At 45.1% G+C, this 27,725-nt stretch overlaps 1 long non-coding RNA gene across 3 annotated transcripts; it reads left to right on the top strand.

The window, feature by feature from the left end:
* The first annotated feature begins 273 nt into the window (after positions 1 to 273).
* Positions 274 to 26,128, top strand: LOC110344982 (uncharacterized). Of its 3 annotated transcripts, XR_015442598.1 has the most exons (4): positions 274 to 1,812; positions 1,961 to 2,100; positions 2,446 to 2,503; positions 4,604 to 26,128. It is a non-coding gene; the product is annotated as an uncharacterized LOC110344982 (long non-coding RNA). The 3 variants fall into 3 exon arrangements; XR_002387993.2 differs by having other exon boundaries at positions 274 to 2,100; XR_002387991.2 differs by having other exon boundaries at positions 274 to 2,100; positions 4,550 to 26,128.
* The last annotated feature ends 1,597 nt before the right edge of the window (positions 26,129 to 27,725 follow it).

Genomic DNA, 27,725 nt, shown 5'->3' with positions numbered 1-27,725 from the left:
GAACAAAGATAAATAAGAGCAAAAAAGAGAGAACAACACAAATAGTATATACAATTAGTTGAGTTCCAGTACATTTCTAAAAATTATGAAGATGTGTCAACTCACATAAAGAAAACCCAAAGTGTCTTACTTTCTCACTGCTAAGACACAACACTTGGCACCCGGAAGTTAAAGGAGGAAAGGTTTGCTTCAGTACAGTTCGTAGAGGTTTCAGGCCACAGCAGCTGGCTTCAAGGCAGGGCAGCCTGGCAGAGAGGCATCGCAGGGGAGAAACAGTCTGTGGGAGGGCAGGAAGCAGAGAGGGATCGAGGGCGGGGAGGCATAGACCTCCTTCCGGGCCACGCCCGCACTGACCCGCCTGCTCCCACCAGGCTTCCTCTCCGGCGTCACAGCCAGCTATAAACCGTCCGTGGAAGACCCCGGGGTCACTCAGCCGTGAGCCAGTCACTCCCCAAAGCCCACCTATGATCACACAAGGCTTTGGGGGCACATCTAGGTGTAAGCCATAACAATAAGGCTTGGAGGTACAATAGGTTTAGGCATATAACACTTAAAATTTCACTGCCGACACAGAATAAAATAGGCCTAACCCTAATATAAACTGCAGCAAGTATTTATATATGTTAAGTGGTTAAAACACATCAATTCTTGGATAAATATGGCATTTTATCTTGAAACAGACCAGAGTTTTAAAAATGAGACTGAGTGTCAAGAGGGCTGCACCCTGCCCATTATCAGAGAAAGCCCAAGGAAGGTTGTCAGGAATTGGGCAGGAAGTGTAACACCCGACGTCGGGCGTGGCTCGCTGCATGCCTGGCTAACTGAGATCGCCGACACAGCTGGAGATAAGTGCACGTGTACATATTGTGGGTTTTATGGTCAGATAAGCTGAGCAGTATTTTTTTATTCACTTGTGTCTCTCATGAATAAAATTGAGCAAAAGTAAATGAAAAATACACATTATCCTAACCTCTAATATATCAATGGCACCAAAACGAATTCATATTTTCAAAGCAAGCATTATAGAAGAGTTGACTCAATATAAGGAAATTTAAATGAATATTGGCTGCACAAAACAACAATAAAAGTATATATAATTAAATTTCTGGCAGTAAAAGCATAGGAGGTTGAGAGGGAGGAATGCTATTAAATTTCCTATGATTACGTTATGGTCTAGGAAATGAACATAGTATTATTTATATTAGGTCCTAATAACTCAAAGGGCACGTGGTAATCTCCAGGGATAAAAGAAAGCATAGCTAAGAAGGTAAGAGGACAATAAGGGGAATTATAAAAGAAATACTGATTAGAGCTAAGCAAAAGCAAGAAATGAAAGAAAAACAGAATAAATAAAACACATAGTAAAAGGATAGTTATAAACTTAAATATATCAGTAAGTACAATAAATGAGAGAGATCTAAAAACTCTAATCAAAAGACAGAGATTATCAGATTGTCTTTAAAAAATCCTCCATGCTATAAGAGCCAAAATTAGATCTAAGCAAGCACAAAGACTGGAAATAAAATAATGCAGATGACACATTAAGGGTATTGACAAGCTCTTGCTGCCGTAGCCGGTCACCAAGACATGGCTTCAAACAAATTTATTATCCCACAGTTCTTGAGGCAAAATCTGAAATGGGTTTTATGGGGCTAAAATCAATGTGTCATAGCACTGTGTTCTCCTGCAGGCCTGTGGGAAGAGTCTTCTGTCCCTTGCCTTTGTACATTTAATTCAAAATATTTCTATTAGGACTCGTTTGCAGCGCAGGATCACCACATTTCTCATGGGGAGCCGGTGCAGGTGCAGAAGGTACCCCAGTTCTTTTACTTGCCCTTCCCTCCCCTTCTTCCATCTCTCGGTCCCTTTCCCGCCTGGCCTCCGGGCTGCCTGCAGCCTTCGGCTTGCAGAATGGCTGTACTGTCCACATCTCCGCTTTCCCTATACCTGCTTCTCACAGGAACTTGTAGCACTCCTTGCTGGTGTACACGGACCACTGCTCTCCACCTGACGGCAGCACCAGGCACAAATGCACGTGAAACTCCTGCAAGTCATAATCTAAGTCTCAACACATGTTGAAGGACTGGAATCCTTGATAAGGTAGCTGATCAAATTGTAATTAAGGTTGAAACCAAATACACAAAGATAACTAAGAAATCCTTTAAATGTTTGGAAATAGTGCATGACTCAAGGAGAAAATAATCATGGCAATTAAAAATATTTGAACCGAACGATTCTGAAACTATGTCATTAAAACTTGGGGGTTGCAAGTACATCTGTGTTAGGAGGCAAATTTATAGCCCTGAGTCCTGTATGATAAATGAAGAAAAGCTAAAAATCAATGACCTGGCACTACAAAAATTATAAGATGAAAGAAATTACAGTGTATTGACTAATGCTATTCTTCAATTAATTTGTTATGAAATTTTGTTTTATTTTTCATAGAAATAAGAAGGCTTTTCTTTGGTATCGGGAATCGAACTCAAGACCTTGCACCTTCAAGGTAGGTGCAGCACCACTGAGCTAAATGCCCGGCCCAAGAAGACTGTTTTTAAAAAATATTTTCTTCATTAATATCTACTCATATTACACTGAAATAAAGTTTTTCCAAAAAAAGAGAAAGAAATTAAACACAAAGAAAGTAGAAAGATTAAAAAAAGGGAAGTCTAGAAATTAATAAAATAATAACATTATTGATATATTTGGCATAATAAATGACATTAAAATCTATGACAAATATGAAAATATGCACAGCCCTACATCTATTTGTAAATAAATACCATCTCAGCCAAAGCCCTCTGGGCGTGGAGGTTTCATCCATGAAGCTGAAATATTTAAAGAAACGAAAATGATGAAACAAATCATATAATCATCTCAGAAGATAGAGAAAAACATTTATTTATTTATTTATTTATTTTTTAAAAATTTTTCTTTTGGGTACCAGGGATTGAACTCGGGTTCTTGTGCAAAAACACTTCTTTAAATTCAACATTCACTTGATGATTAAAAATACAATTTGCCCATAGTATAAACTAGGATTGGAGGGGAACTTCTCTTAATCTCGTAAATAATATGTGACAAAAACATGTACATAGTCTACTCTCTGTTGAAGTATTGAAATTTTCTCTGGGACTAAACAATATGAGAATTGCCATACCACCCTGCTTCACATTGTACAAGTGGTTTAACCAGAATATTAAAGAGAGAAAAAGTTTTTAAGGCTGGGAAGAATGAGATATAACTGCTTTTATTTTCATATGTAATAGAATCTAAAAGCTTGTAAAAAAAAAAGAATCCAGAATTTAGTTATTTATGAGTAAGAAAATTTACATTTTTAGAGTTAAAGTGAGTATACAATTTTAGTGGTCTTTCTTTACATTAGGAGCAAGCATTTGGTAAATGTTATTATAAAATAATAAAATATTATTTATATTAACTCTAGAAAATGTCAAATACTTAGAATGAAATCTAACAAAAACATATAAGGATTTTATACAGAAATGTGGAAAATTGCTGAGAAAAACAAAACTAGACTTACATAAATAGAGAGCTATTCCTAGCTTGTGGATTAGAAGCTGTAGAATTATAAAGATGTCAATTTTCTGACCTGGATCCATGGATTCAATGAAAACTCCAAATCCTTGGGAAATATTTTCCCTAGAAATTGGCGAGGTGAATCCTAATTATGTATGCAATCTCAGGGGGCCAAGAACAGTTGGGGTTTTACTGAATTTTTACAATCAACAAACCCGAGAGACAGACACAGATTTCCATGTTTGCTTAGGCTACAGTGATTTGGACAGTGCTGTGCCATCTGGACTTAAACACATGGGTCGGAGCGGCATAGCTGCCGGCCCAGAGAGCGAGCTGCCAACCACCCTGGTCCCCGTGCAGGACAGCCAGGAAGTAGAGAGCGGTCATGTCAATAAGGGAAGTGTTTCAACTGGTTGTTTGTGTACAAAAAGGTGAACCTGAGCCTTAGTTACATCACAAGCAAGTGTCAAGTGTGGATAGGTTACATGTCTGAATGTAAAAGGTAAAACAATAGAGCTCACTGACAGCAGCGCAGGAGAGGGTATTCATGACTTCGAAGTAGGCAGAATGCATAAAGAGGACACACAGGGAATTAGCCCCAAAGAGAGAGACTGATAACTTGGAATTCATTAAAATACACAAGTCCTCAGGACAATGCACAGCCGGGAGAACAAGAAGGCTAGTGCTGGGAGACTATGCTTGGAATACATGCTTTACAAAGACTCACACCCTCACTACAGCCCCACCCCAACTGATAAGAAAATGATGGACAATGCCCTTAGCAATATGCATAGATTGGAACATGCATTTGAAAATAGGGTATCCAAGCAACAACCAACAGCAGACACCTCCACTGTGGACTAGTTCTAAAATGTGGCATGGTGTAACAGCCGCAGGAATAAGGGAATTGGGTCTGTGTAGCAATATTGATGGGGTAAACCAGGCGAAATATGTGTGTCTTTAAGAAGCATGATAAAAAATACAGCGAACACTACTGCCAAGTTCTCTCCAACAGAAAGGCAGGCTCTTACAAACATGGTGCTGTGTCCTCACCCACTTCATTCATCAGATCCAGCCTGCTGCAACTTCTGGCTCCTCCCCAAAGTCGAAGCATCTTGAAAGGTCAACGTTTTGAATCGGTTCAGGACTTCAACGGAGCCAGTACAGGGAAACTAATGACACTCAGGAAAGAGGACTCCAGAACTGCTTCCGGAAGTGGTGAGGACAATGGCATAAGTATGTTTGATCAAGGGGACTATTTTGGGGGGGGAATTCATGGTCACATGTCTTTAACTGTAACACATTTTAAAAAATTTAAACATTCACTGTAGTTTTTTTTTTTTAGCACACTTTGTATATGGATACACACAAAAAAGCAAATATTGTAAAATGTTAACAATAATAGTTTAAATTACAATTGTCAAATTTAAGGAGGAGGAATATAATGTGCTCATCTTTGAGTGTTTCCGTATGTTTTGTATGTAGTGTTCATCAGAATGAATTGGAGGAAAAAAACCAACTCTAAACCATTAGTGTTTAACTGTGCAGGCCTTGTATGCTTGGAGTTTAAGGGTTGTATCAAGACAGAATGAAGGGTAATGTTATTTTGCCAATTTCCTCCAAGCCTTGGTCAGCTTATTTCCTATTCCCTGGAGTCTGGAGACAAGGCAAGGACCAGCAGCCGCCTTACTCAGCACTAGGGTGCCTCGATGTCAGGAGGACTTCTACCTGGGGACCTCCCCTTCCCTTCTTCCTCCTTAGGAACCCCGTGCTTTCCTCCCTGCCTTCTGGTGCTAAGCAGTTCAACTCCATCGGTTTGAAACAGGAAGAAGAGGAAATATCATCCCAGTTCACTGGCTGAGGCTCTAATTGAGCAAAATTAAAATAGTTTCTCTGTAGCCAGCACCACAGCAGGCGCTGGGCTCTCTATCACACGCCAAACACTCTGTGTGTAAATATTTTCCAATTGCCTTTTAAACAAAGAGGAAATGCAGGCAGAGGCATGCATTGTCCAGACGTATTAGATCAGATGGATGGTTAGAGATAGATGCTGCTTATAAAGCAGAGAATGTCCCTGGTACTTGTAAAGGACAGCATGCAGAGCACAGCGGGGAGATGCAGGTACAGCCAGGCTGCCTCTGGAAAATTAATGGAACAGTGCCAAGTGCAAGGGAACAAAACCCTGCATGCGAACATGGCTGGAAGAGGAAAGGCTTCTGCAGGGTTATCTGGGATAGACGCTGGAGGCCCCTCCCCACGTGCGTGAGGCTGGGTGTCAGTCTTCATCTGGCTGGGTACACTATGAAGAACACCAGGAAAATGTGCATCTCGCAAAAGCAACACTGTCGTGTTTACTCCTCCTCCAGTTGTAAAATTTCAAGGTAGGCTGTAACTTGTGACACTGGTCATGGGAAAGGCTTCAGGAGGAGGGGACGTCATCAACATTTCCTTCTCTTCAACAACATTTATTTTCCAATTTCTTTTCTTTCTTTTTTTTTTTTTTTGGTACCAGGGATCTAACTCCGGTCCTTGTGCTTGCACAGCAGGCGATGAAACCACTGAGCTAAATCCCTGGCCCTTATTTTCCAGTTTCTATGTCTGAAATCATTGTTTCAGCCTCAGACAGACCCCAGCTTTTGGAGTCATTGTTGATTCCTTATTTTCTCTAAGATTTTCAGCACTCACAAATTCCTCGGCCAGTCCTGAGGATTTGATTTTGTGCTCCCTGGGTCTCTTACCTTCTTTCAGCATGTGAGCTGCTTCCTACCTGGAGAGCCGATGACAAAGGCACCTTGGTCCCACTGTACTTCTTCACTCTCTGCTCCCCTCAGAGCTGGCTATGTGATGGTGTAAAAACCCGTTCAAACACGTTAGTGGCCTTGCATCGCCTGTCAATTAAGCACAAAGCTTTTAACTCAGCACTTGGAGCCTTGGGAAATTCTGACCTGCTTTCTAGAATTAGTCCTTTTTATTTATTGATATACACAAAATAATCTCTTCAAACTAGGTTTCTCAGTTGGTGAACCTGAGCCAGTTTTAGCCTGTGCTACTTTTAGCAATACGGCCCGGGCATTAAGGAGCGTTTCATGTCCCTCTTCTGTATGGAGACAGTAAAAGTCTGTACCATGCCGAATGCACGTGCAGGCTACAGGGGTTAACATTCATGAAATCTTTAGCATGGGGCTGAACAGAAGGTATGTTCTCAGTAAATGCCAGTTTCAATGAGTGGTATTGTTTTTGCTGTTCTTTTACATAAAACATCCTCATCTCTGTTTCCTTTTGACAAAACCTAAGCTATATTTCAAGTCTGACATCTTTACTTAGCCCTGTCTACTTTTAATTGTGTCTTATTCCGCTCAACCAGATTTCCTCTCTTCCTCCTCTCAGCCCTCACCTGCTAGCTACTCTAAATCATATTCCTGCATGTCCTGTAGTTATTTTTGCATTTAAAACCACACACACATGCACACAAACACACACACCTTAAGCAGGTAAGGACTGCTGCTTTATCCATGTTTGTATTCAGTGAGGCCAAATGGAAGAGCATTAATGCCTTTTTATTGGTCATTTCAGTTTAATTGATCGATTAATTATTAAGTTTAACTAATAAGTGCACCACCTGGATTACCTGTCCCAACTCCCAGGAGTCCTACTTTTGAAAAGACACCCACAGATGAGGAGCTGGATACTTCCTAAAGACCCTAGCTTCTACAGGGAACTACTTAACAGGAGAGCTTGTCCTCAGTATAACCATAAAATTATGGTATCCAAAATTCTCAGGAAAATGTTTCATATTTGATATCTCACCATTAAGAAATCAAGATCAAAGCAATTCCCATGAGAAACTTGTTGACATGCATTGGAAATTGTAGTAGAATGGATGGTGTATAGGGAACAGGAAAGGGGACATTACCAGAACCCCTGCAGTGGGTCCTGGTCTCCTGTGAGCCACTACAACACAAATCGAATTAAAGAATAAAGACAGGAAATGGGAATTAGAGAGAAGCTGAGCTTTGGGCCTGATCAGTGCTGCTCTTGGACAGCGAAGAGGAAGGCACCCCGAGCTTGCCACTATCTATTGGGTTCATAGGGAGTAACAGATGACTCAGAGGGGGCCGGTAATCCTAGGACCATGAGGATCTTGTGCTGATGAGGATCTCAGGTCGATGAGGATGGTGAGATGAGCAAAACATTCTTGCCACAGTAGGTGGATGAGTTAAGCTGATGAGGAATCTGTCCCTCCTCAGGTGAGACCTTTCTACTGGTTCTCAAAGACCCAGGATGTCTTCAGCTGATGTAACCTTGCCCTTAAGCTTCACAGCATCACAGGACTATTGAGGCCTCAGACAGCCCTCCTTATTATTTAATTGTGAAATGATTTTTCCCCCAAATTATGTAGAATGGCTCCTGACAATGGTGCCATATTTTTCTCTGTGTTTAGCTCCCTCCCTCATCCCCTCTATTCTTCTGGATCTACCTGTTTCTCACTTGCTTATGAGGCGATGGTGGAACATCGAAGAAATGAAGAGAATCTCTTCTCCTGGGAAGGCCTGCTGAGCTACATTTCCTTACTTCTTCTTCTTCTCCCACTCCCATCTAAGGAAGCCAGTTTTAGCTGTAGAAAACTGCTGACCAAGGCTTCTGAGGAAAAACAGCACAGTTCCTCAAAATAAAGCTGCTGCTTTGGGTGGGTACCTTACTTGGGTACAGGGATCTCTGGAGTCCCCTAAGTAGATCAGACTAACTAGGGTGAGGTTATGAAAAACCAGAAAGGCAAGATAGCAGGGGAAATTTGTTTTCCGTTGTGTGCTTTTCCTGCTATTCTCCTGCAGCCTGTCCAGTCGAGAGTCATGCTCCAGTGTTCTTGGGAGGAGGACAAGTGTTGCTCCATCCAAGGAAGTTATTTGGACTCAGAGCTGAGTGGGTAGAAACTCTGCACGTTGGGGTCAAGGGATCACATCTGTTTATTGCTGGTGCTGAAAGGCTGGGCCACCATGCCTCTGGCCTTAGTCTGGCACAGACCTCTGGTTGGAAATTGTGGCTGCACATAGGTAGTGGGATCTCTTTGAAGATCTCTCTCTAATGTATTCACTTTCTAGACAGCAAAATGCCAGGATGTTAACAGATGAATTGTTTGTACTTTAAAAGTTTACTGCTCCAGTTAGGACATTCTTGATGGCATTTTACATTCTCTTTGCAGTGAGCCAGCTGATTCATGCTGCACTCTGAAGGTTGTGAGTCTCCGTGTGACACTAAGAATTCTATGTCTTGACCATTAGAAGAGAAGTGTATAAAATGCAGTGCTGCTCGGTGGAAGTATATGAACCATTTATATGAATTCATTTTAGGCTGTGGCTCTGTTTATATTTGTAGCCTTTGAGGTCTGCCAGGCTCTTTCTACTTTCTTTTACTTTTAGAATTATAGCTGTCCTCTCTGTTCAAAAACATAGGGCAAAGTTGTTATGAGAGAAATTCTATTTATGATATACATTTTAAGTGTAACTAAAAAAATGTCACTATGTACCGAGTCACTGCTATACATAAGGGTTTCTGCTAGATCCAGAGGGCTGCAGAGCTGATGAAGCCATCATGCCTGCTCCCTGGGAACTTGTAGGTTCACTCATAGCCAGAAGACAGCAGAATGCGCTAGAGACACCAGACAAGCACAATGCCTTAGGAAGTTTCAAAAAAGATATACTGCATACATATCTGTGTTTGGGAGATCTGAAAACAATGCATTAGAGTATCTTTTGAGATGTGAACTGAAAGATGAGTAGCGTTTCCTTATCAGTCCATGCATGCAGTGCATACTGTTCACATTCCTCGTGGGGAGTTGGTGCAAGGATAGAACACATCTCAATTCCCACCTCCACCCCACTGAGATGAGGAGGATTTGAACAGATGACGATTGTCTGGGGGAGAGCATTCCAGGAGAAGGAAAGCCATGGATGAGGCTGTGGATCTGTGGCTGAGGAGCCGATGGAGGAGCAATTGGCTGTCGCACGGGGCACCAGAGGGGCAGAGGCCATGTCCACTTAGCTCTCCAGTCCCTGACTGGCCCTGCACTGCTGTGGCTGTAGAAAGGTGACCACTACACACCCCAGGAGCAGAGGTGGAAAGGATGGAGGACAGAGGTCCCTCCCAAGCCTCCAGACAGGTAGAGATGAGTTCCTGGTGGCCGAGAGGCCTTTGCATGGATACAGAGACCCCCAAGAGAAGTGAACCCCATCTGCCTGAGCGAGGAAAGGAAAGGTCCTCATTGTGGAGCCCCAGATCCTGGATCCTCCGAGCAGCACCTGTGTCCACTGTGGCTGTGCTGCGTGGAAGGCGAGGGCCAAGTTGGCCCAGGTGCTGGAGCCCAGCGAGGGGCCTGGGGACAGCTCTGCACTCGCCCACCTGTCCCTTGCTCACCCATTCCCTCGCTCGTTCCTGTGGTGTTTTAGTGAGACTCTCACAGCGCAGCATGAGTGAAGTGCTTGAGGTGCTATGACACCAGCACACAGGGCCTGGCTGGAGGAGCTGGGGTTGGAGCAGGCGGGCCAGGCTCTGACCGCCTCTCCACAGTCTGCTCCTGGGAGCTGCTGGATGCACAGACTGGGCCCGCCCATCACCGCAGATTGCAAGCAGGTTCAAGGGTGTTTGTGTAAGTGGTGAAGCTGGAGCAGGGCCGGGGATTTAGCTCGGTGGTTCTGGTGCCTGCCTTGCAAGCGCAAGGACCCGAGTTCAATCCCTAGTACCAAAAAAAAAAAAAAAAAAAAATTTCCAGTATGAAGCTGGAGCAGCCGCTGGAGACTGATGCTGGGGTTGAGCACGGAGGAGGACATGAGCCAGACCCACGGTGATGCCTCCCCGCCAGCGGTGGCTGATCTGACTGCTGAGCAGCACATTCCCATCGCAGGGCTCATGTTGGGCTTGGGTGAACCCTGCAGCTCAGCTTCGATTCCAGCTCTGTAAAAGTGGGGTTAACATCCCAAGGGTATTTTGAACCTGGACACCTCTCCAGATTGGTTTGAAGATCAAGTGTGAGTAAAAGGTTCTCAGAACCTCAAAAGCTGCATAAAAATGGGAAACTTCACTTTTTTGGCTGTAGTTGGAGTATAGGGAAAAATGTGTTCTTTGGTATAATAATGCATTTTTAAGACTGTTTAGTGAGAAACAATGATCTAGTATGGATTCTTTGTTGTGATTAAACATGGAGTGCAAGCAGAATCTCTTCCTCCTCCGAGCTGCAGGAGAGCATGGTATCTGAAAAGCAGACTGAGTGCATTGGTCCAGTGGGAACAGGGAAGAGGTTGGAAGTCGAGTGCTCAAGGTTGGGAGGTCGGGAACCTTCCTGTGTGCTGTGTGTAGGGTGCAGACAGAACTAGGTGGGGCTGGAGCAGACCCCCTCTGACAGGAGACATCGATTCCCTGTACAGTTAGAAAAATCGAACTGAGTGAGTAGCTTATTCAAAATGAATAGAACTGTGGAAGGTTAATGAAAAATAAACAAATATAACCATGAAGAAATGCTGCTGGTGCTGCAGGGACTAAGTCTCTCCTGGAGTAGACTTCAGGCTTGGCCCTGAGTCCAACGACCCAGCCACACAGAATGAACCCGACTTCTGCACATGTCTTGCTCTCTACCAGGAGTGCTATTTCTTCTCTGGACCACTTGGTTCCCCGGAACCACCCGGTGATTTCCTGAAAGAAAGCCTACAGAATGGTTCACACAGACTGAGCCTTCATGGACCAGTCCGGCCAGCTGACACTCCTCTTCCTTTGTACCCCACCCATGCAAGAAAAATATGTCAGGGAGTCCTGTGTCCATCTTGAGATTTGTCTGTAACACAACTGATACCGTGAGCACCCTAGTCGGCGTGCATTGTCATGTCCTATCCCTGGCATCTGACACAGCACCCCGCATAGGGTGAGTTCTAAACAAACATTTGTTGAGTTAATATGAGAAAGGCTAACCACTTTTAGAATGGATAAGTAAACAAATACTTTTATACTAGAATCCATGGAAGCTTAATTACTTGTGTCTCAGAAAGGGAAGTCTGTCAGTCTTGTAAGGGCATGTAGAAAGATGTGGTCACTGGCCTTAGATGTCCTACCTATAACATGCTGAGATATCAATGTGTGTGTAACGTTACAGATTCTTTAACCCCTAGATTTTACTTGAAGATATTGTTGTATAGATTTTAAGGATGTGAACAAAGACCTAGCTACAAAGATACTCATTTTATTGTTTATAATAAAAAGATGAACTAAAGTGTGGATTAGTTAAATAGATGATGACATAAATTAATGAGGTAAAATGTGTTCATGAATTTGGAAGATATTCATATGCCATCAAGGGTAAAAAGCAGGATAACAAATAATATATTTACTAAGTTTCCATTTTACTAGAAATAAAAATAATGAGAGGCCAGCAAGGGAGGTCTGGGAAAGATATGTCCAAGATGCTAACAGATTTCTTTGGTTGGTGACATTGTGGATCATTTTGATTTCTGTTATCTTTGTAACTGCTCAACATTTTCATACTAAATTGTATTACTTGTATGAGCTCTTGTTTATGCAAAAAGTACAATCAATCTTTAAATTAAAAAGAGGAATGATAAGCATTTCTAGAGCAGACCATTCCAGCCCCGAAGGCTTCAAGGAAGCCCCACGGCTGTTGGCATGGCCAGACTCTTCTCCATCATGAGCTCTTCCCCTCCAGGGACCCTCCAAATGCTCACTCTGACCGTGTGTGGGCATGAGCTGACCCCAGGACTGCTCCCGGACCTGCAGTGGAGGGGAAGGGGTGAGCCAGTGGCCAGAACACTGGGTGTGGGTGCAGTTCCCAGCTACGCCGAGGCCAGAGTGGCGGAACTCGGAACTTGCCTTCTTCCACAGAATGTGGCTCTGGAAGCAAAACCGAGGAGCAGGACGGACACAGCCGCGTGTGTGGATCCCGAGGTGCAGGAGGCGTGAGGAACGCAGACTGGGGAGCGGGGTCTCGGGCAGGGCTTGCAGAGCTGGAAGGCTTGGTCCCAGTGCTTGGTCCTCCTGGGAGGGGGAGGCTCTGAAGGGCCCAGGAGGTCTTGGGTGCTGGGCTGCCCTCCGAGGACACTGTGGGAAGCTAGTCTGTTCCTCTCTCGGCTCCAGCTGCCACGAGGCAGGAACTCTGTTCCCCACGTGTCCTGCCGTGATGTGCTGCTTTGGCACAGCCCTGAGCAATGCCCAACCAACCATGCCCCGAAACCCCTTACGGGAGACCAAGATAAAGCTGAAAATCCCTCCTGAAAGCCGATGATCTCGGGCGTTTTGGTACAGCAGTGGAAAGCTGGCTGACAGAAAGCTTTTCCCACTTTTATTTTAAGTCCAAGGACCCTGTCCCAGAAGTGAGATGGATGTTGTTTCACCGCTCACAGCCTGAGATGGAAGCAGATGCCCAGAACTGCATGCAGTGACTGCAGGTGCTGGTCAGGACGCTGCAGACCAGGGTGAGCTCGGAGCGCTGAGCGCGCCCACCGCGGGAGGAGCTTGTGTGGCTCCCCCGGCACTGCCTGGGCAGGAGGATGGGCACCCAGGTGGGGTTCCGAGGAGGGCGAATCCTGGCTCCTTGCCCTTCCCGGTGGAGTCTGCTGTTCATATCTCACCCCACGCCTTCTGATAGCCTTTCCACGCTATGACTCCATTTTCACTGAAGCACTGGCAAAACAAGAAGCAGCCCCAACCCACCCTCGAGAACAGAGACGTGGAAGTTGTTCTTGTTCCTCCTTCAAGACTCAGCCCTGAATTATTTTGATCATTTACTCCACAATAGCCTGCTAAACGCCTATTCTGTGGAAGGCTTCGAAGGGAAAATAAAGGAGAATAAAATTAGGATTCTTGTTCTTATCCCTTCAGAGTCTTGTCTAGAAGGCAAACGGAAAGTGATGATCTAAATTTCCGCGGCTGCGGTGAGCGGTGCTCCACTAACTGCAGCGCAGGCGCGAGCAGGTGGACGACCAGCCGGACGACCAGCCGTGAGCTGACGGCGTGCGCTGCAGCGGTCAGAGGGGCACAGGAGGCTGTGGCCATGGCCGAGGGGCTCCCGGAGGAGGAGGAGGCCTAGGCCGGAGACAGGAGGCCGATGGGCGGACAGCAGCGAGGAAGCCCCAGGCAGCGTCCGGGCGGGATGTCCGCCTGTGTCCAGGAGTGCGCGGACCTCCCGACGGGTTCGTCCGCCCGTCATTAATTAGGTGTGCACTTCGTGTGCCCGCAGAGTCTCAGACACTGTCCTAGGCACCAGGGATCCACAGCCCGTCCCCTCCGGGCTGCGTCCCGCCAGGGAAGGTAGGCAGGCGCACACTTCGGAGAATAGGGTGGGGGCGGCGGTGTGAGGGGCCCCACCCGAGGGTCGGCAGGGTCCCGGACACAGGTGCTCCGGGCGGGCGCAGGCAGGGCCAGGCTCTCCCGGTTTGGCGGCCGGTGGTGGCGAGGCAGTGTGTGAGGGCCGCTGGCGAAGGCTCAGCTTGTCCCGGCTCGAGTCCAGGCCCTCGTTACCCCTCCATGCGGGGTGAGCGGCGGTGGGCTTCCCCCTAGCAGCAGCGGGAGTCAAGGCCGGACAATCAGCCGGAGCCCGGTCCTGGAGGGCCGTCCTGCGGGCCTAAGGGGGAGGGTGTGGCGTAGGGAGCAGGCGTCCACCTGTCGGCCGTGACCGCGGTGCGGAGCAGGCCTCTCGGTGCCCTTCCGAAGCTGCTCGCTGTCTTGGACTTCCTGGTTGTGCAGAACAGAAGAGCGTCCACAACAGGCTGCAAACGTGGCGCTGAAGTGCTCAAATTCAGTGCAGGACTCCAACAGACACTAACACAACTGTGCTTTGCAGGTGTTGCTAGACGTAGTAGGAGTATTTTGCTCAGAGTGCACTTTTGAGAGCAGGCTCAGCCACGAGGCCGCCCCTGCACGCTCGGTGACAAGGGTCTTCTAGCCCTGGCAGGAGGCTCGGCCTCTGCACAGCCTTCTTCGGGCATAGCAACCGCCCCTCGGACTAGCCTTCAACTCTTGCAGATTTTCCGGTTGCTCGTGCTGGTTCTTTTACCTCTGCCTTCTGCCGTCAGAGCCCACTCGACTTCCTCTGCTTGCTTGTTTAGGGCCTTCTCGGTGACCCGTGGTGTGGTGACCCTCCCGGCTCTGGCTCCCCACGCCGGGCCCTCGACCTGCTGCCCTTCCACCCTGGCCTGGCAAATGGCCATGGGGTAGGCCTGGGGCGCCTCACCGGGCCTCGGCACCAGTCACTGACAACCTGACCCCGGCAGCAGAAAGGAAAACCGGAATGAGCAGCGGATGCCCCCGGGGCCCACTCTTGTGGGGCTGCTCATTGTCCCCGAAACGGCGCTGCTAATGGGGCTCCCTGAGAGCCTCCCGGGGGCCGCTCCGCACACTTTGTAAGGGCCACTTGCTGGGCCCTGGCGGGTCGCACAGATGGCTCCCACTATTGCTGCCCTCGGGAGCTCACGTCCGGGCGAGCAGACGCCTGTGTGGCCGACCTCCGGACCCAGCCCCAGAGCAAGGACCAGGCCCGGAAGAGGACGCCTGTGGGGTCAGGGGCTGCTTTCAGCGCAGCTCTGGCCTTGGTGTGCGTGTTCTGGGGTCTGCAGAAGCCGTGGTCTGGCAGTCGGTTTCCGATGATTGTTCTGAATGCTTTAAGACGCTCATGGCTTCAACTCTTTATAGCAGCACCACAATAAGGAACTTACCTATTCCACAGATGAGACTCCAAAACGATAGATTTATGGGGTAGGAGATGACAGGGTAAAAGGGGTAAAGAAAAAATGGCTCATTATGATAAAATTATGGCTTATATTAATCAATAAATGTAAATTTCTTAGGTCAAGCAGTATGTGGGCATGTTGATCATTCCATTATCACGGCCCAAGTGCCAACTTCAATACCTGCTTGTCATTTAACCATTTCAGGCTGTAACCTTTTGCTGGAAACTACAGTCTGCCTTCTACTCGTTACACTAGGTCAGAATCACTCTCCTGAAGGCTTCACAGTTATGGAAAAGGCCTTTCCCCCCCTTCTTTGGAACTGATACTCCTAAAGCTTATTTAAAAATAACCATATTATCAAAACAAACTGCCTTACCTTTATGATTAAAAAAACCTCAAAAATAGTGACAATTTTAATCCCCCAGGAAAATGTACAGGGGAATTTTCTCCATATAATGCAGGCTTTTTACTGACAGATGGTTTGTATTTTCCCTGCCAGTATCTGCTCAGAGAAAGGCCATGGAGTGTGGACTTGCGCAGAAAGGCACACGCGTGTGCAGGAGTACACTGTGTCCTCTTGTGTCTTGAGCTTCCTCTGCACACTTCGGTTGTCTTACTTCACGCTGTGAACCCGAGCATGCAGATTAATGAGCAGCAGATAGCACTGAACTTTTCTAAAACTGTAATTAAAAGCTCCTTATTTTCAGGGGTGGTGGAAATGTGTTCTTACCAATTTGAGGATCTTTCCACATCCTTCATGGTCATGACAGCGGTTTGTGCTGTCCGGGTTTTGGAAAGTAGTTTCTCTCATTCTAGGTGCTGTCTGTATAGATACATAGAAGATGTCCCTTACTCCTGTTCTAAATTATCCTGAGAAACCAATTAACATCTTAAAATATCCCAATGCATTAAATAATTTATTGCTTTGCTGCAGTTCATTCCTGTAGTTATCTCATCAAGTGTTTATCCAAATGTCCTGTAATATGTTATATCTCCATGAAACAAAAATAAAACAGGTAAACGCAATCCGTGTTTCACTTTAGTTTTAGATACCATATCCAATGGTGCTGTTTTAAATCCCTAATGAAAGTAGGCGTCAATATAAATAACAAAAAAACCACATACTCGATGAATTTATAGATTTAATGATCTGTAATCTTATTTCCTCCAGAAGAGATTTCAGGAGGCTTACAGAAAGGAAGCAGTGACATAACATTGTAAAATAAATAGACAAAAATAGGTTACATAATAGGTCTCTGGACCATTTCTAGAACTGCTTTGCAGATTTAATTCTGAGTATTTTAGTGGCTGAAGCAAAGAGGAGCTCACAGTTTCCTGAGGGCTTTGTGCCTCAGCAGGAGATTGCTCGGAAGCAGCACAGCCCTCCGGGCTGGGCTTGGAGCCCGGCGTCAGAGGGGCCCAGAGCTGCAGCCTTGTGATCTGAAGGGCCGGGTCCCCAAGGCGCCTCTAACAGCCGCCTTCTGCTGACACATGTCGTTCCAGGAAGTGACTTTAAAAGAGGGCAGACCAAGGCTGCTCCAGTCCCGAGTGCCAGTGCAGTGGTTGCCCCAGGGACAGCATCTGGAGCGTTCCGAGGAGGAGTCAAGCCAGCACCCTTGAATTGAGCACTTCATTTTGTGACTGAAGGAAAGCTGCTTAGACGTCCAAGATGGAGCGTATCACTTAGAGGCCCCACTACCGTGCACTGGAGCTGAGTAGCCTACTTATGTCGTGTAGCTGGAGATGGGACTTTGTGACCTTAGAGTTCAGAGCCCAGCAGATCTGGAGCCCGGGACAGGCTGCCCGAGCCATGCTCATCTCTGCTGTGGTTTGCGATGTGCTCTCACAGGGAGCTACGATCGCGGTGCCATCTGCTTCCTGCCTATTTTTACTGGTTATTTTTGCAGCGAGGTGCTGAGCTCACTTGTTTCTGTCTTGCTGGAAGGGGGTGTATACTGTAAATAAGTAAATGTCATACTTTTGAAAAGGAACACATATAAAAATATATTATTATTTCCCTATTCTAAATTTTGGCATCGTGAGATGTGTCCATCTGCTCTAGCACAGCATTGTTGCCCCCTAAAGTGAGCTCTTGGGGCTTTGGGAAGGTCTCTCCTTCCAGATCTGATCTCCTACACCCTGTCCAGACTGAAACCCCAGGACCCTGAAAACGGAAGCCTCGGGTGTCACAGTGATATTTATGAATTTATTTACTAGTCTTGCCTTGAGTAATTTTGCAAGCTTCCTGAGATCAGGACAGATTCATTTGACTTCAATAGATACTTCAAATTTTCAAGCAGTTTAGACTTTTTTTTAAGTATAGGAAAATGCAGAGAATAATTCTTTATCATCTTTCCACCTGCAGGCATTAACAGAGGGTAGCATCCTGTCGTATTTTATTCTAGTTTTTTTTTAGGAGGGTGAGGCTTGGGGTATGACTTATATATAAGAAAGCGCAGAGATCTTAGGTGTAGAGAATGAGGGATTGTGAGCACTGACGGAGCTCATTTATGACCACCCACGACATGGGACACAGCAGTCCACTTTCCGTCTGCCCCCACCCCTGAAGGGCAACCACATTTTGATTTTTATCCCTGCACATGAGTCTTGCCTGGGTTTAGAGTTGCTATAAATTAAATCTTCCAGTAGATGTTCTTTTGTTTCTAACTGCTTTTACTAAGCATGATGTTTTCGAGATTCATCCATGTTTCGGTAATTGTTGTGATTGAGGAACCCTGTCTCATGGTATCTGTTCATTTTCCCTATTGACGCTTGACATTTGGTTGCCTCTAGTTAAGCCTGTTGCGATGACGCATGTGCTGATCTTCTGGTGGAGCTGTTGTGTTTTTGTTGGTGGTGTGGGGCTGTATAAATGCTTAGAAATGGGGTTGGTCAGTCAGAGGGTCGGTGATGTTTCACGCAGCAAAGGTCAGCGGCTTTCCGAAGGGGGCGTAGCCTCTGCAGCCCACCGGTGACGTGTGGGAGTTCGGGTTGGTCCCTGAAGCCCTGAACATTGCTTTTGTCAGTCTTTCCATTGTGGCTGTTCTGCTGGTTTTCATTTGCATTTTTCTCGTGAATAAAGATGTTGAATACCTTTTCATGTGCCTATTGTACATTTGTCTATCTTCTCTTTCAACCTGTCTGTTCAGGTTTTTGCCTCTTTGGGCTGCTGTTTTTGGCTTGCTTTTCTTTTCATTACAAAGTTGTAGGAGTTCTTTATATTCTGGATACAAATCCTTTGCCAGCTATATGTATTGCAAATATTTTTTCCCAGTCTGGAATTTGACATTTTTATTTTTGTCTGTACCGATTTATAAAGATAGACTCCAATTTTTTAAAGAAACATTGAAGTTTTAGCTTTCACTTTTAGGTCTGTGGTTTATTTTTAATTAATTTTATGTGCAGTTTCAGGGTTTTTTTTTTTAAATCTCCTCTCCCCTGAGTAACTGGTGATCATACAACCATTTATTGAGATTTTCTTAATCAACAAGCTGCTCTGGTGTCTTTGTTGTAAATAACTGTTGGATTAAGTGTGGTCTATTTCCAGATTCTCTGCTCTGTTACATCGATCTATTTGTCTATTCCTTGTGGTGACAGCTGGCCCCTCTTCCTTGATTATTCCAACTTTTTAAAAATCTTGCGGTTGGGCGGTCCAAGTTCTCTTGTTTTGCTTTTTCTCAATTGTTTTGTCTACTGAGAATCATTGTTTCTCTAGTAAATTTTAGAATTAGATTGTAAAGTGCTACACAGAAGCACAGTTGGATTATGATTATGAATAAATTGAATCTATAAATTTATTAGAGAGAACTGACACCTTAATAATGTTGATTCCTCCAGTTCTCTACCATGGACCATCTCTTCATATATTTTTAATATTTTCTCAGTTTTTGTTATTGTTCTTGTCAGTGTAAAAGTTATGCTCTTATGCTGTTATAAATGGAATTGTTACTTAAATTTCTCTATCCAATTATTTGCTGCCATTGTATAAAAATACAACTAAATTTTTCATATTAACCATGAATCTTATGATCTTGCTACACTCACCCAGTAGGTCTAATAGTAGCTCTGGAGGCTTCTTCACCTTCTCTATCATGCAATCATTTCATCTGAGATGAAAGGAAGTTTTACAAAATCCATTTAAATCTACTGTTTCTCTTATGATATGAACTGTAAAGTGTTATTACATTTGCTCCAGGTCTCCTTTCTCCTTCACCTGCTCAGCCTCCTTTGGCTCCCTTGCTCCTGAGCTCTAGCTCTTCATTTTGCAGATAGGCCCTCCCTGTCCCTCTTTGGTTAGTCACATCCTCCTTTAGGATCAGTTAGCATTTCCCATGTACTCATGGTGACGAAGCGCGAGAGGTGCCCTTTCATCTATGACTAATCGGAGAAATGAAAGTCCACATTTTGGGGGAGGCTGGTACCACACGTCAGGAAGTAACAACAGTCTAAGTGGGTAGTGAAGTCTACAGCAGGGGATTTAGTATAAAACTACCTGAAAAAACGAATCACAAGTAAATCTAGAAGGGAGTATTTATTACTCACAGGTGCCAGGCTATTTTCTAAGGGCACCTTGACATTGCCTAATTGTGGAGATTTAAAGTCCTATAAATTACAAGTCATTGAGACAAAGGTTTTATTTGGTTCATTTAAAATGATAAATTGATATAACATTTTATTCATTGCAGCAGATGTTCCTGCATATTGCAGCTATTATAAGGAAGACCTCTCTGTTCCCAATAAAAGATTACAAAACTGACCCAAGCAGACACCTTATAAGCACAATTTTACCTTAAAATGTATAATACATCTAACTAATCAATGCATGTATGAGGTGATATTTTCTCTAAGTGAATTCAAATTTGCTATAGAAATAATACCATCAAGTGATCCACGGAAATTGTTTTACCAATATGCAGTTCACGAACAAACAGAACTCTCTGATGAGCAGAAAAGACAGCTGCAATGGTGCAAGTTCCTTGATTTAGGAGCCTAGCCATTCACTTGTTTATCGCTGCCAGCTCACATTTAAGATAAAGTTAATTAGTGTAGTATAAATACAGCAAACTCAGTCTTTAGATATAATTAACCTTATTTTTAATATTACTTTTTAAAATGAAAATTTCGTGACCTGGGAAATCACACCCCCCACGTTAGTACTGAGTGTTACTGTTTGGTCTCCAGCGTTTCGTGTCCTAAGTGTGGAGGCTCTGTGCACTTGCATGCGTCACGTGACACCTCCAGGACAAGGGTTCTTGTCACCAGGTCATATTCGACCCCTGTGCAATGTTTCTCAATACCTTCATGTGCAGCCACACCTCCGCTGACCTGTGAGCCTCTGCTGCCTGCTCATTTCAGCCCCTCTCCCTCCTGGTCATCGCCACTGCTGTCTTAGTGTGCTACCCCTGCGTGACAAATTACCAGAGGCTTGGTGGCTTGGAATGCATCCACTTGCCAGTGCGTCATTATGTTGGGTGCCACCCACATGGGCTAGATGGGCTCTCCGTGTGGGGTCTCCCACAAGGCCAAGACCTAAGTGTTGTCCAGGAGCAGAGATGCACTTTCAATCTCATTGTGCTGTCGGAAGAATTCGGCTCCTTGCGCTTGTGGGTCTGAGGCCTGCGCGTCCTTGCTGGCTGTGCAAAGGGTGGATCTTGTCTCAGGCTGTCCTTGGGTCCTTTCTCTGCCCCGCATTCCTGCTTCAAGCCAGCAGTGGAGAACTTCCTCGTACCCAGTGCCCGTGGTGCTTCTACTCTCTGACTTCTTCTGCAGCTGTATGGAGAAAATTCTGTTTTTTGAGAGCTGGTGATTAATTTTGGACCACTGAGGTAATCTCCCTATTTAAAGACAATTGATTTGGTAAGGTTGAATACATCTGAAAAAGCAGGATGCAGTGTAATGTAACGTAGTCAGCAACACCGGGGTGGAGGCCGTGAGCAGAATCGTGGAATTCTGTCTTTCTCACGCACCAACTCCAACCATGCCTCTACGGCCATGGCCCTCACACATCAGCCTCTCCATCTGCCAGTCTGTTACAAACGTCACAGCGTGTAGGGGCTCGGCACTTGTGTGCAGACCCTTGTTATGCATTTACTTCCATGTTACTTGACTTTGACTGGATGATAGTCCTCTTGAGACTCTACTGCTACCGTTCAGAAAGACTGTACGTTTGAAATCTGAAACCTAGTTTTCTGCTTTTGGACAAAACCTTTGTCCTAATCCTTTTGTTATAATGCATGATGGTTTTAGCATGAGATGTAGCATGAAGGAAAGTCCGGATGTTAGCAGTGGGCAGAGCCAGGGATGAGGTGACTATGCTTGAGAGGTTGGTGTTGATGCTTAAAGTTCTGGCTGTGCGGCTGGAGTGTTGGCTTTGTGATCCTGGTATCAGTGGGGTGGCTGTGTTTTGGTGCCAAGCTTCAGCCACCAGGCGATGGCACAGTGACTAGGTCTCATGTTGGGGGCTGTCGGGGTGGGTGCATCGCTAGTGCCAAGGGCAGGGATTTGGTTCAGGGCAGGGCTCCAATCTCATCCTGGAGCTTGCTGAGCAGCCAGGAATTGGGGCACAGAACCAGCAGTCATGGAGGGAGTCTGGGGGCGCTGTGACTCGGCTGAAAATGGAGGCTGTGTAACGAGACCATCTTAGGACCCATGTGCTAGGGAGATGATGCTTCCGGAATCCCATGGGCTTGCAGGGTGCCCCAGCCCCTTGAGGCCAGGTGTGCTGCCTGACTTTGAGTTACTCTTGGTGGTGGGGCTGGAGAAGGCAGGGCCAGCATCTCCTGGCTTTCTGTCTCGAGGAACTTCTCAGGATGGAGTCTTCCCTGTCTTTCCCCCATGTGGGCATTGGGAAGAGAGTCCCCTTCCATTTGTTCCCTCGGGGACTCCCTGAGGTGTGAGGTCCTGGATGCTTCTAACCCCAGTCACACCTAGCGGGTAAGCAAGCGGGGAACAGGAAACCTCCGGGCATGGGCGATGCTGGCACAAAGTGAGCCCAAACCCAGGAGCCTGGCTTAGTCTCTTTCTGCCGCTGTAACAGAATACCTAGCAGGGACAATTTATTTAAAAAAAATAGAGATTTATTTTTTATAGTTCTGGAGGCTGGGAAGTCCAAAATCAAGATGCCAGTGATCTCAGGGTGGAAAGGCAAGAGAGCAACTCAACAAGAGGGGGCTGAGCTCACTTTGTGACAAGTCGTCTTCCTCAGTGCCAAGCCACTGCTGTGACAGTGACCGGAGTCCAGTCACAGGGGATGAGCCCTGAGGACCTAACTGCTTATTAAGCCCAACCTCCCAACACTGTTGATTTGGGGATTAAGTGTCCTACACATGAACTTTGGGGACACATTCAGACGATGGCAGAGCCTCCCAAAGAGGGGTCCATGGAGAAGAGCGGGAGGGCACAGGGTGAAAGGTTAAAGGGCCAGGGAAGTGGGAGCTGCAGCAGCATGAGAGGGGACAGGACGAGATGCAGCCCTGCAGACCACCTCATTCATTTACGTCTCCCTGGCTCCCCTCCCCCCGACTCACTCTGTCTCCCTGGCTCTCTCACCTTCCTCCCGCTCGCTCTAACATCGCCAGCACATTCTAATTTCAACCAGCCAGAGTGGGTAGACGCATCTTTTTATTTTACTTCAGTCTAAAGCACTTTCCATGTATTTTTTACGGAACCACATTCTCCAGTTCTTAGGACTGCTTTTCTTGAGTACTTAAAGGTAATGTTAAGTTTTTTGAAAAGAAGCATAATAGAATGAGGAGAAGATCTTGTTCACAACTGGGCCTGAAACATTATTTTAGCTTTGCATGGCTAGGATTTTACCAATAACTTCTTGAAAAAGGATTGGTAGCTAACAGTCAGCCCAAAGTATAACTTATACAGGTGTTATTTGGATTTTGCTTGGTAAAGGTATAGTCGTGTTAACCGTTATTAATGTCTGTGGTTTATTTGTTGCAAGAATGAAATCCCTTCCAGCCCATCCTGATCTTGTACTTACAGAGCTTCAAAGTACAGTTCCTCAGGTATTGGGGTAGAGGGTGCCTTAATGCAAGGCTACGGCGTGGACGGTTTTAGTGGCTCTGCCGATGTCCAGGTAACTAAACTCCACCCCCGGGGCCAGCCTCCCGGCTGCCCATGAAGAAAGAGCTGAGGTCATTCTGTGCTCTTCCAAGCTTGGGGAACCTGTGACCATGGACCATGTCCCATCTTTTTAAAAGAATTTTATACTAAAAATATTTGAAAGGGAGGTTTTGTTTCTTACAGACTCTAACCATCTTATATATTTTACACGCAGGCCCTGATGATTCCTGTTCACTCAGTGTAGCCCCAGGCTGGACCCCTTCCTAGAGCAAGGACAGGCCCCAGCACATCACAGCAAGGGCCCTTCAGTGTCCAGGGAGGAGCAGGCGGGCCTGAGGTGCTGCCTTGATTGGGGGGCATAGTTTGTGTCTAGCAAAGGCCTGCTGCTTTCTCCCTAAACAAGATCATGGGTGAATCCAGAGACACACCGGGCTCCAGGCTCACAGGGTCACTGCCTGTGCTGACTTCCGCTCTCTCCTTGCCTGGCACGTGGCTGGTGCCAGTGAGCATCCCGTGTCCCTCCTGCCTGGCTTCTGGCGGCACTGTCAGCGACAGCTGCATGTCACCCGTGCCAGGTCAGTCCCACGAGGAGGATGCCGTTCTGCAGGAAGCTCGATTTTCAAGGTGCAACTGCAAACTAAGAAGCTGGATTCCATTCTGCTTGTTGAAGTCTTTATTAAGAGACAATGTTTGAAGCCAAACTTGCCCACTGGTCTGTGGTCTGCTTACTCTCAGATATTAATCTCTGCCTACAGTGGAGCAAAGCTCTTTTCCTCATGAGAGGAGTCCATTTGTGTGAATTTAGTCCACTCAGGTGCAGTCAACTTTATAAGACTATTATTGCCTTTTCCTTTGGAGGAAATAGAAAACAAAAAGAAAAGGCATTGGTAACTTATTGTGTGGCCTGTTCACAGGAAGGGAGACAAATTGTCTTTCCAATTCTTTAAACATCTACAAAGCTCTACTGAAATAGAACTTCATATTACAGGTTGCAGTTATTACCTTAGGAGGTAATAGGGTTTCTACTTTCTTATGATAAAAGCTTCCCGGGTCAAATCCACCCCCTGCATAATATCTTGGCATGATGTGCAGAATTCTCTGTTATGTAGTGAGTGAATGGCAACTTTTCCTTCATGCATTCCAATTTTTAGGCAAAGATAATTCCACGAGGGCTAAGAATGCAAGCTGGTGTTTTCCTTAGACATAGTGAGCCAGGCAGTAAAACACATACTATTTTTAGGTTGCTTGGTTTTATTATATGCCACGCTACTTTATGCAGAAAACTTTCCTAAAACATGAACATGAATAAATACTGTAATTCTTCACTACCAACCTAATATTTCTAAAAGAATGTATAGTCAAAAATAAATAAGAGCAAGCTTTGAGAGAGAGCTCTTTTGTCTCTGTCTTGGTTACTTTCCTTGTCGCTGGAACGCAAGGCTGGACACCCACAATTTAAAGCAGGAGAGTTTATTTTGGCTCACGATTTTCGTCTACAGTCGACAGGCTCCAAAGCAGGATGACGCGGTGAAAGGGCCCGGTGGAGGGAGGCTGTTCACGTCATGGTGTCAGGAAGCACAGAGCTTCCGGGAGGAGCTGGGGAGGGAGGAGCAACCGCCTGGTCACTTCCACTCAGGCGTTGTCTCCAACAGCAGCAGGAGCACCCGTGGGGCCCAGTCACCTGCCGAAGGTCACACCCACAATCCCCTGAGGCTCGGGGCGCCTACACGCAACCCTGAGGGTCTCCACTCCCAGCCTCCCTGGCTCTTCACGTGCAAGCTCTGCAAACCTGAACTCCATCTAAACGCAGCTCCCAGTGGACGTGGGGACTGGGAAGTGGGGAGCGGCGTGTGTGGGTGGGGCATCTCCTACTTCTGGAGAGTCCCAAAGCTCCCCGACCGACCGGGCGAGCCGGGCGAGCGCAGAGGACGCTGAGGAGAGGTAATTTGTCTTTACCACAGGAGCTGATACGAATTATAAAGCAGGGACACAGGGATTTGTTCTTGATGAATGTTTAGTGGTAGTGACTTGAAATTCAGGTAAAGGTCAGATTCTTTCCTTTGGAGATCTCAGTTCCTTGGGAGGGTCAGAGCTCCACATCCTAGTACAAATTTTTGTCTTCCCTGGAATTGTGCCCTTTCCACTAAGCTACTTAGGGAATAGATAGTCAGTAGGGCCAGGTAATACTGGCAAATATTTAAAATTTTTTCATTAGTTCATGTTTGCAGTACATAATGATTACTTTCATTGTTGAGAATTGGTACATGTGCATAACACATCCCAATTCTTTTTTCCCCTTCTCTCTACCCCTTTTATTTTGCCAGCATCAGATTCCTTTATTTATGTCTTTATCATTATCATATATACAGATCAACAACCAGACTAATGGGCCAAAAACATATAAACACTTAACACAATTATACAAAGCCAAGGTACACTTTTAGATACATCATCCACGCTGGATTACAATGGCTTTTTTTCCTCTTTTATCCTATTACCTTTTATTTCACATTTTATATATTGAGTTTTTCATGTAAGAGAAACCATATGATATTTAAGCTTGTGTGCCTGATTTATTTCAATTAACATTATGGTCTCAAAGTGCCTCCATTTTCCGGAATACTACTCAGCCATAAAAAATGAGAAATTAGAGACATTTATAGCTAAGTGGATGCACATTGAGGTGATACTCTTAAGTGAAATAAATAGGACACACGTGTGTAAATACTGAATAGTTTCTCAAGTGTGAGAAATGGAAAGTATAAATAAGGACTAAAAGGTACAATAGATAATGTAAAATAGGAAGAAAAGGGGAAAGAGGAAGGGGAAGTGGAAGGGGGAGGGGAAAGGAAAGAAGGGAATGGAATTAATATGAGAAAATGGAAAACTGGAAACAAAGTCTTTGTAAATAGGGAGGGATGGAGGGGTTGAAGGGAGGGCAGGGGAAGGGGGAAAAATAAGAACCAAGAGAGATTATGTAAAGGTGCAAATTCCCAATGATGAATGTCATTATGTTGTATACCTAAAATGGACCAATATAATAAAATTTTTTAAAAAGTGCCTCCATTTCCCTACAAATGACTCAAGTTTTTCCTTCTTTGTGGCAGAGTAGTACATTAAAGTGCTGAAGGTCACCTCTTTGATTTGAGATTAGAGGAAGAATTGAGGGGTTATTAGAATTTCATAACAATTTGAATGGAAATTTTTTAATTTTTAAAATGTTCAGATTTCAGTTGCAAATTAGGATAGATTTCGAGAAATATTGTTTTGTTAACCTGAACAAGTACCGCACACAGCTGTGAATGCTTTCAGTGTATAACACCAGATTCATGAGATTCTGAAGTCATTGTTTTTTGTTTGTTTTTTTTTTTTTTTGGTACCAGGGATCGAGCTCAGGTCCTTGTGCTTGCGCAGCAGGCGGCGAAACCACTGAGCTAAATCCCTGGCCCACTGAAGTCATTGAATAATAAAGCCCATTTTTACTTTTAAAACATGGGAGGCGTATTTCACTCTGCTTATTATGGAGAGTAAATGGAAGGAGAGAACACTGAGAATATTATGAAGTCTTGTGTTTCTGACTCAGGATACTGTTTAGAATGCTGATTGTCATTCACATTTTATATCTATGAACCAATCTGTGTTTTATAAAATTACTCTGTTTATGAGGGGATTAAACAGGTTTTTCTTTTATAGTCATAACGTGTTCAAATGTATTTGCATCAAATGGTAGATATAATTTCTCTTTGTAATTGAAATTTAAATCCCTGAATAAATATAGTACTTAGAAAACTATTTTGTGAGCCTTTCTTTCAGAAGGATCCTGCTTGGGTAGAAGGTTACACAGCTGGAGGTTGTTTGGAGATAATTAAGACTTATTGGCTTTTCAGCTGGTGATAAAAAGCTATACTCCCAGACTCGCGGCATCTTGAAATCGTTACCCAGGTGAATTTCTTTTATAATATGACACTCTTCAGTACTTTTAAAAGAAATATTTAGCACCAGGGACTTAAGAGATGATCTATCGGAGCTCACAACGAGTGCAAGGTACAGGTTTTTCTTTAATGCGATTCATAGTGGATGAACCTGAGACCCTTGCTGTCTTTTTAGGAATATTCTCATTTTCCTAAGGAAAATGTTGATGCATGCTGTTAGTTTTTAGTGCTCCCCATCCTTCTTCCTACCTCCTCTGAGGTACACACCCCATTAGAGTTTAACATCTACCTCTTTTATTCCTGTAGACCATTAGAGAGGCTGCCTGAGCCATCAGCCTAATGAATAAGTGAGTTAGTCTGATTCCCAGAATTACCGCCAACAGGGCAAGGGTTTTGTGGATGGCTCTACTAATGAGGAATTTTCAGACATCTTTCTGGGGTTTCACAGATCAGACCCCATGTG

This window comes from Heterocephalus glaber, unplaced genomic scaffold (assembly GCF_053883595.1).
Source record: "Heterocephalus glaber isolate CG9 unplaced genomic scaffold, H.glaber_assembly_v1.0 deba00001550, whole genome shotgun sequence".
In the NCBI taxonomy this organism is placed as follows: Eukaryota; Metazoa; Chordata; class Mammalia; order Rodentia; family Bathyergidae; genus Heterocephalus; species Heterocephalus glaber.
This window is presented reverse-complemented; position numbering and strand designations above follow the sequence as displayed.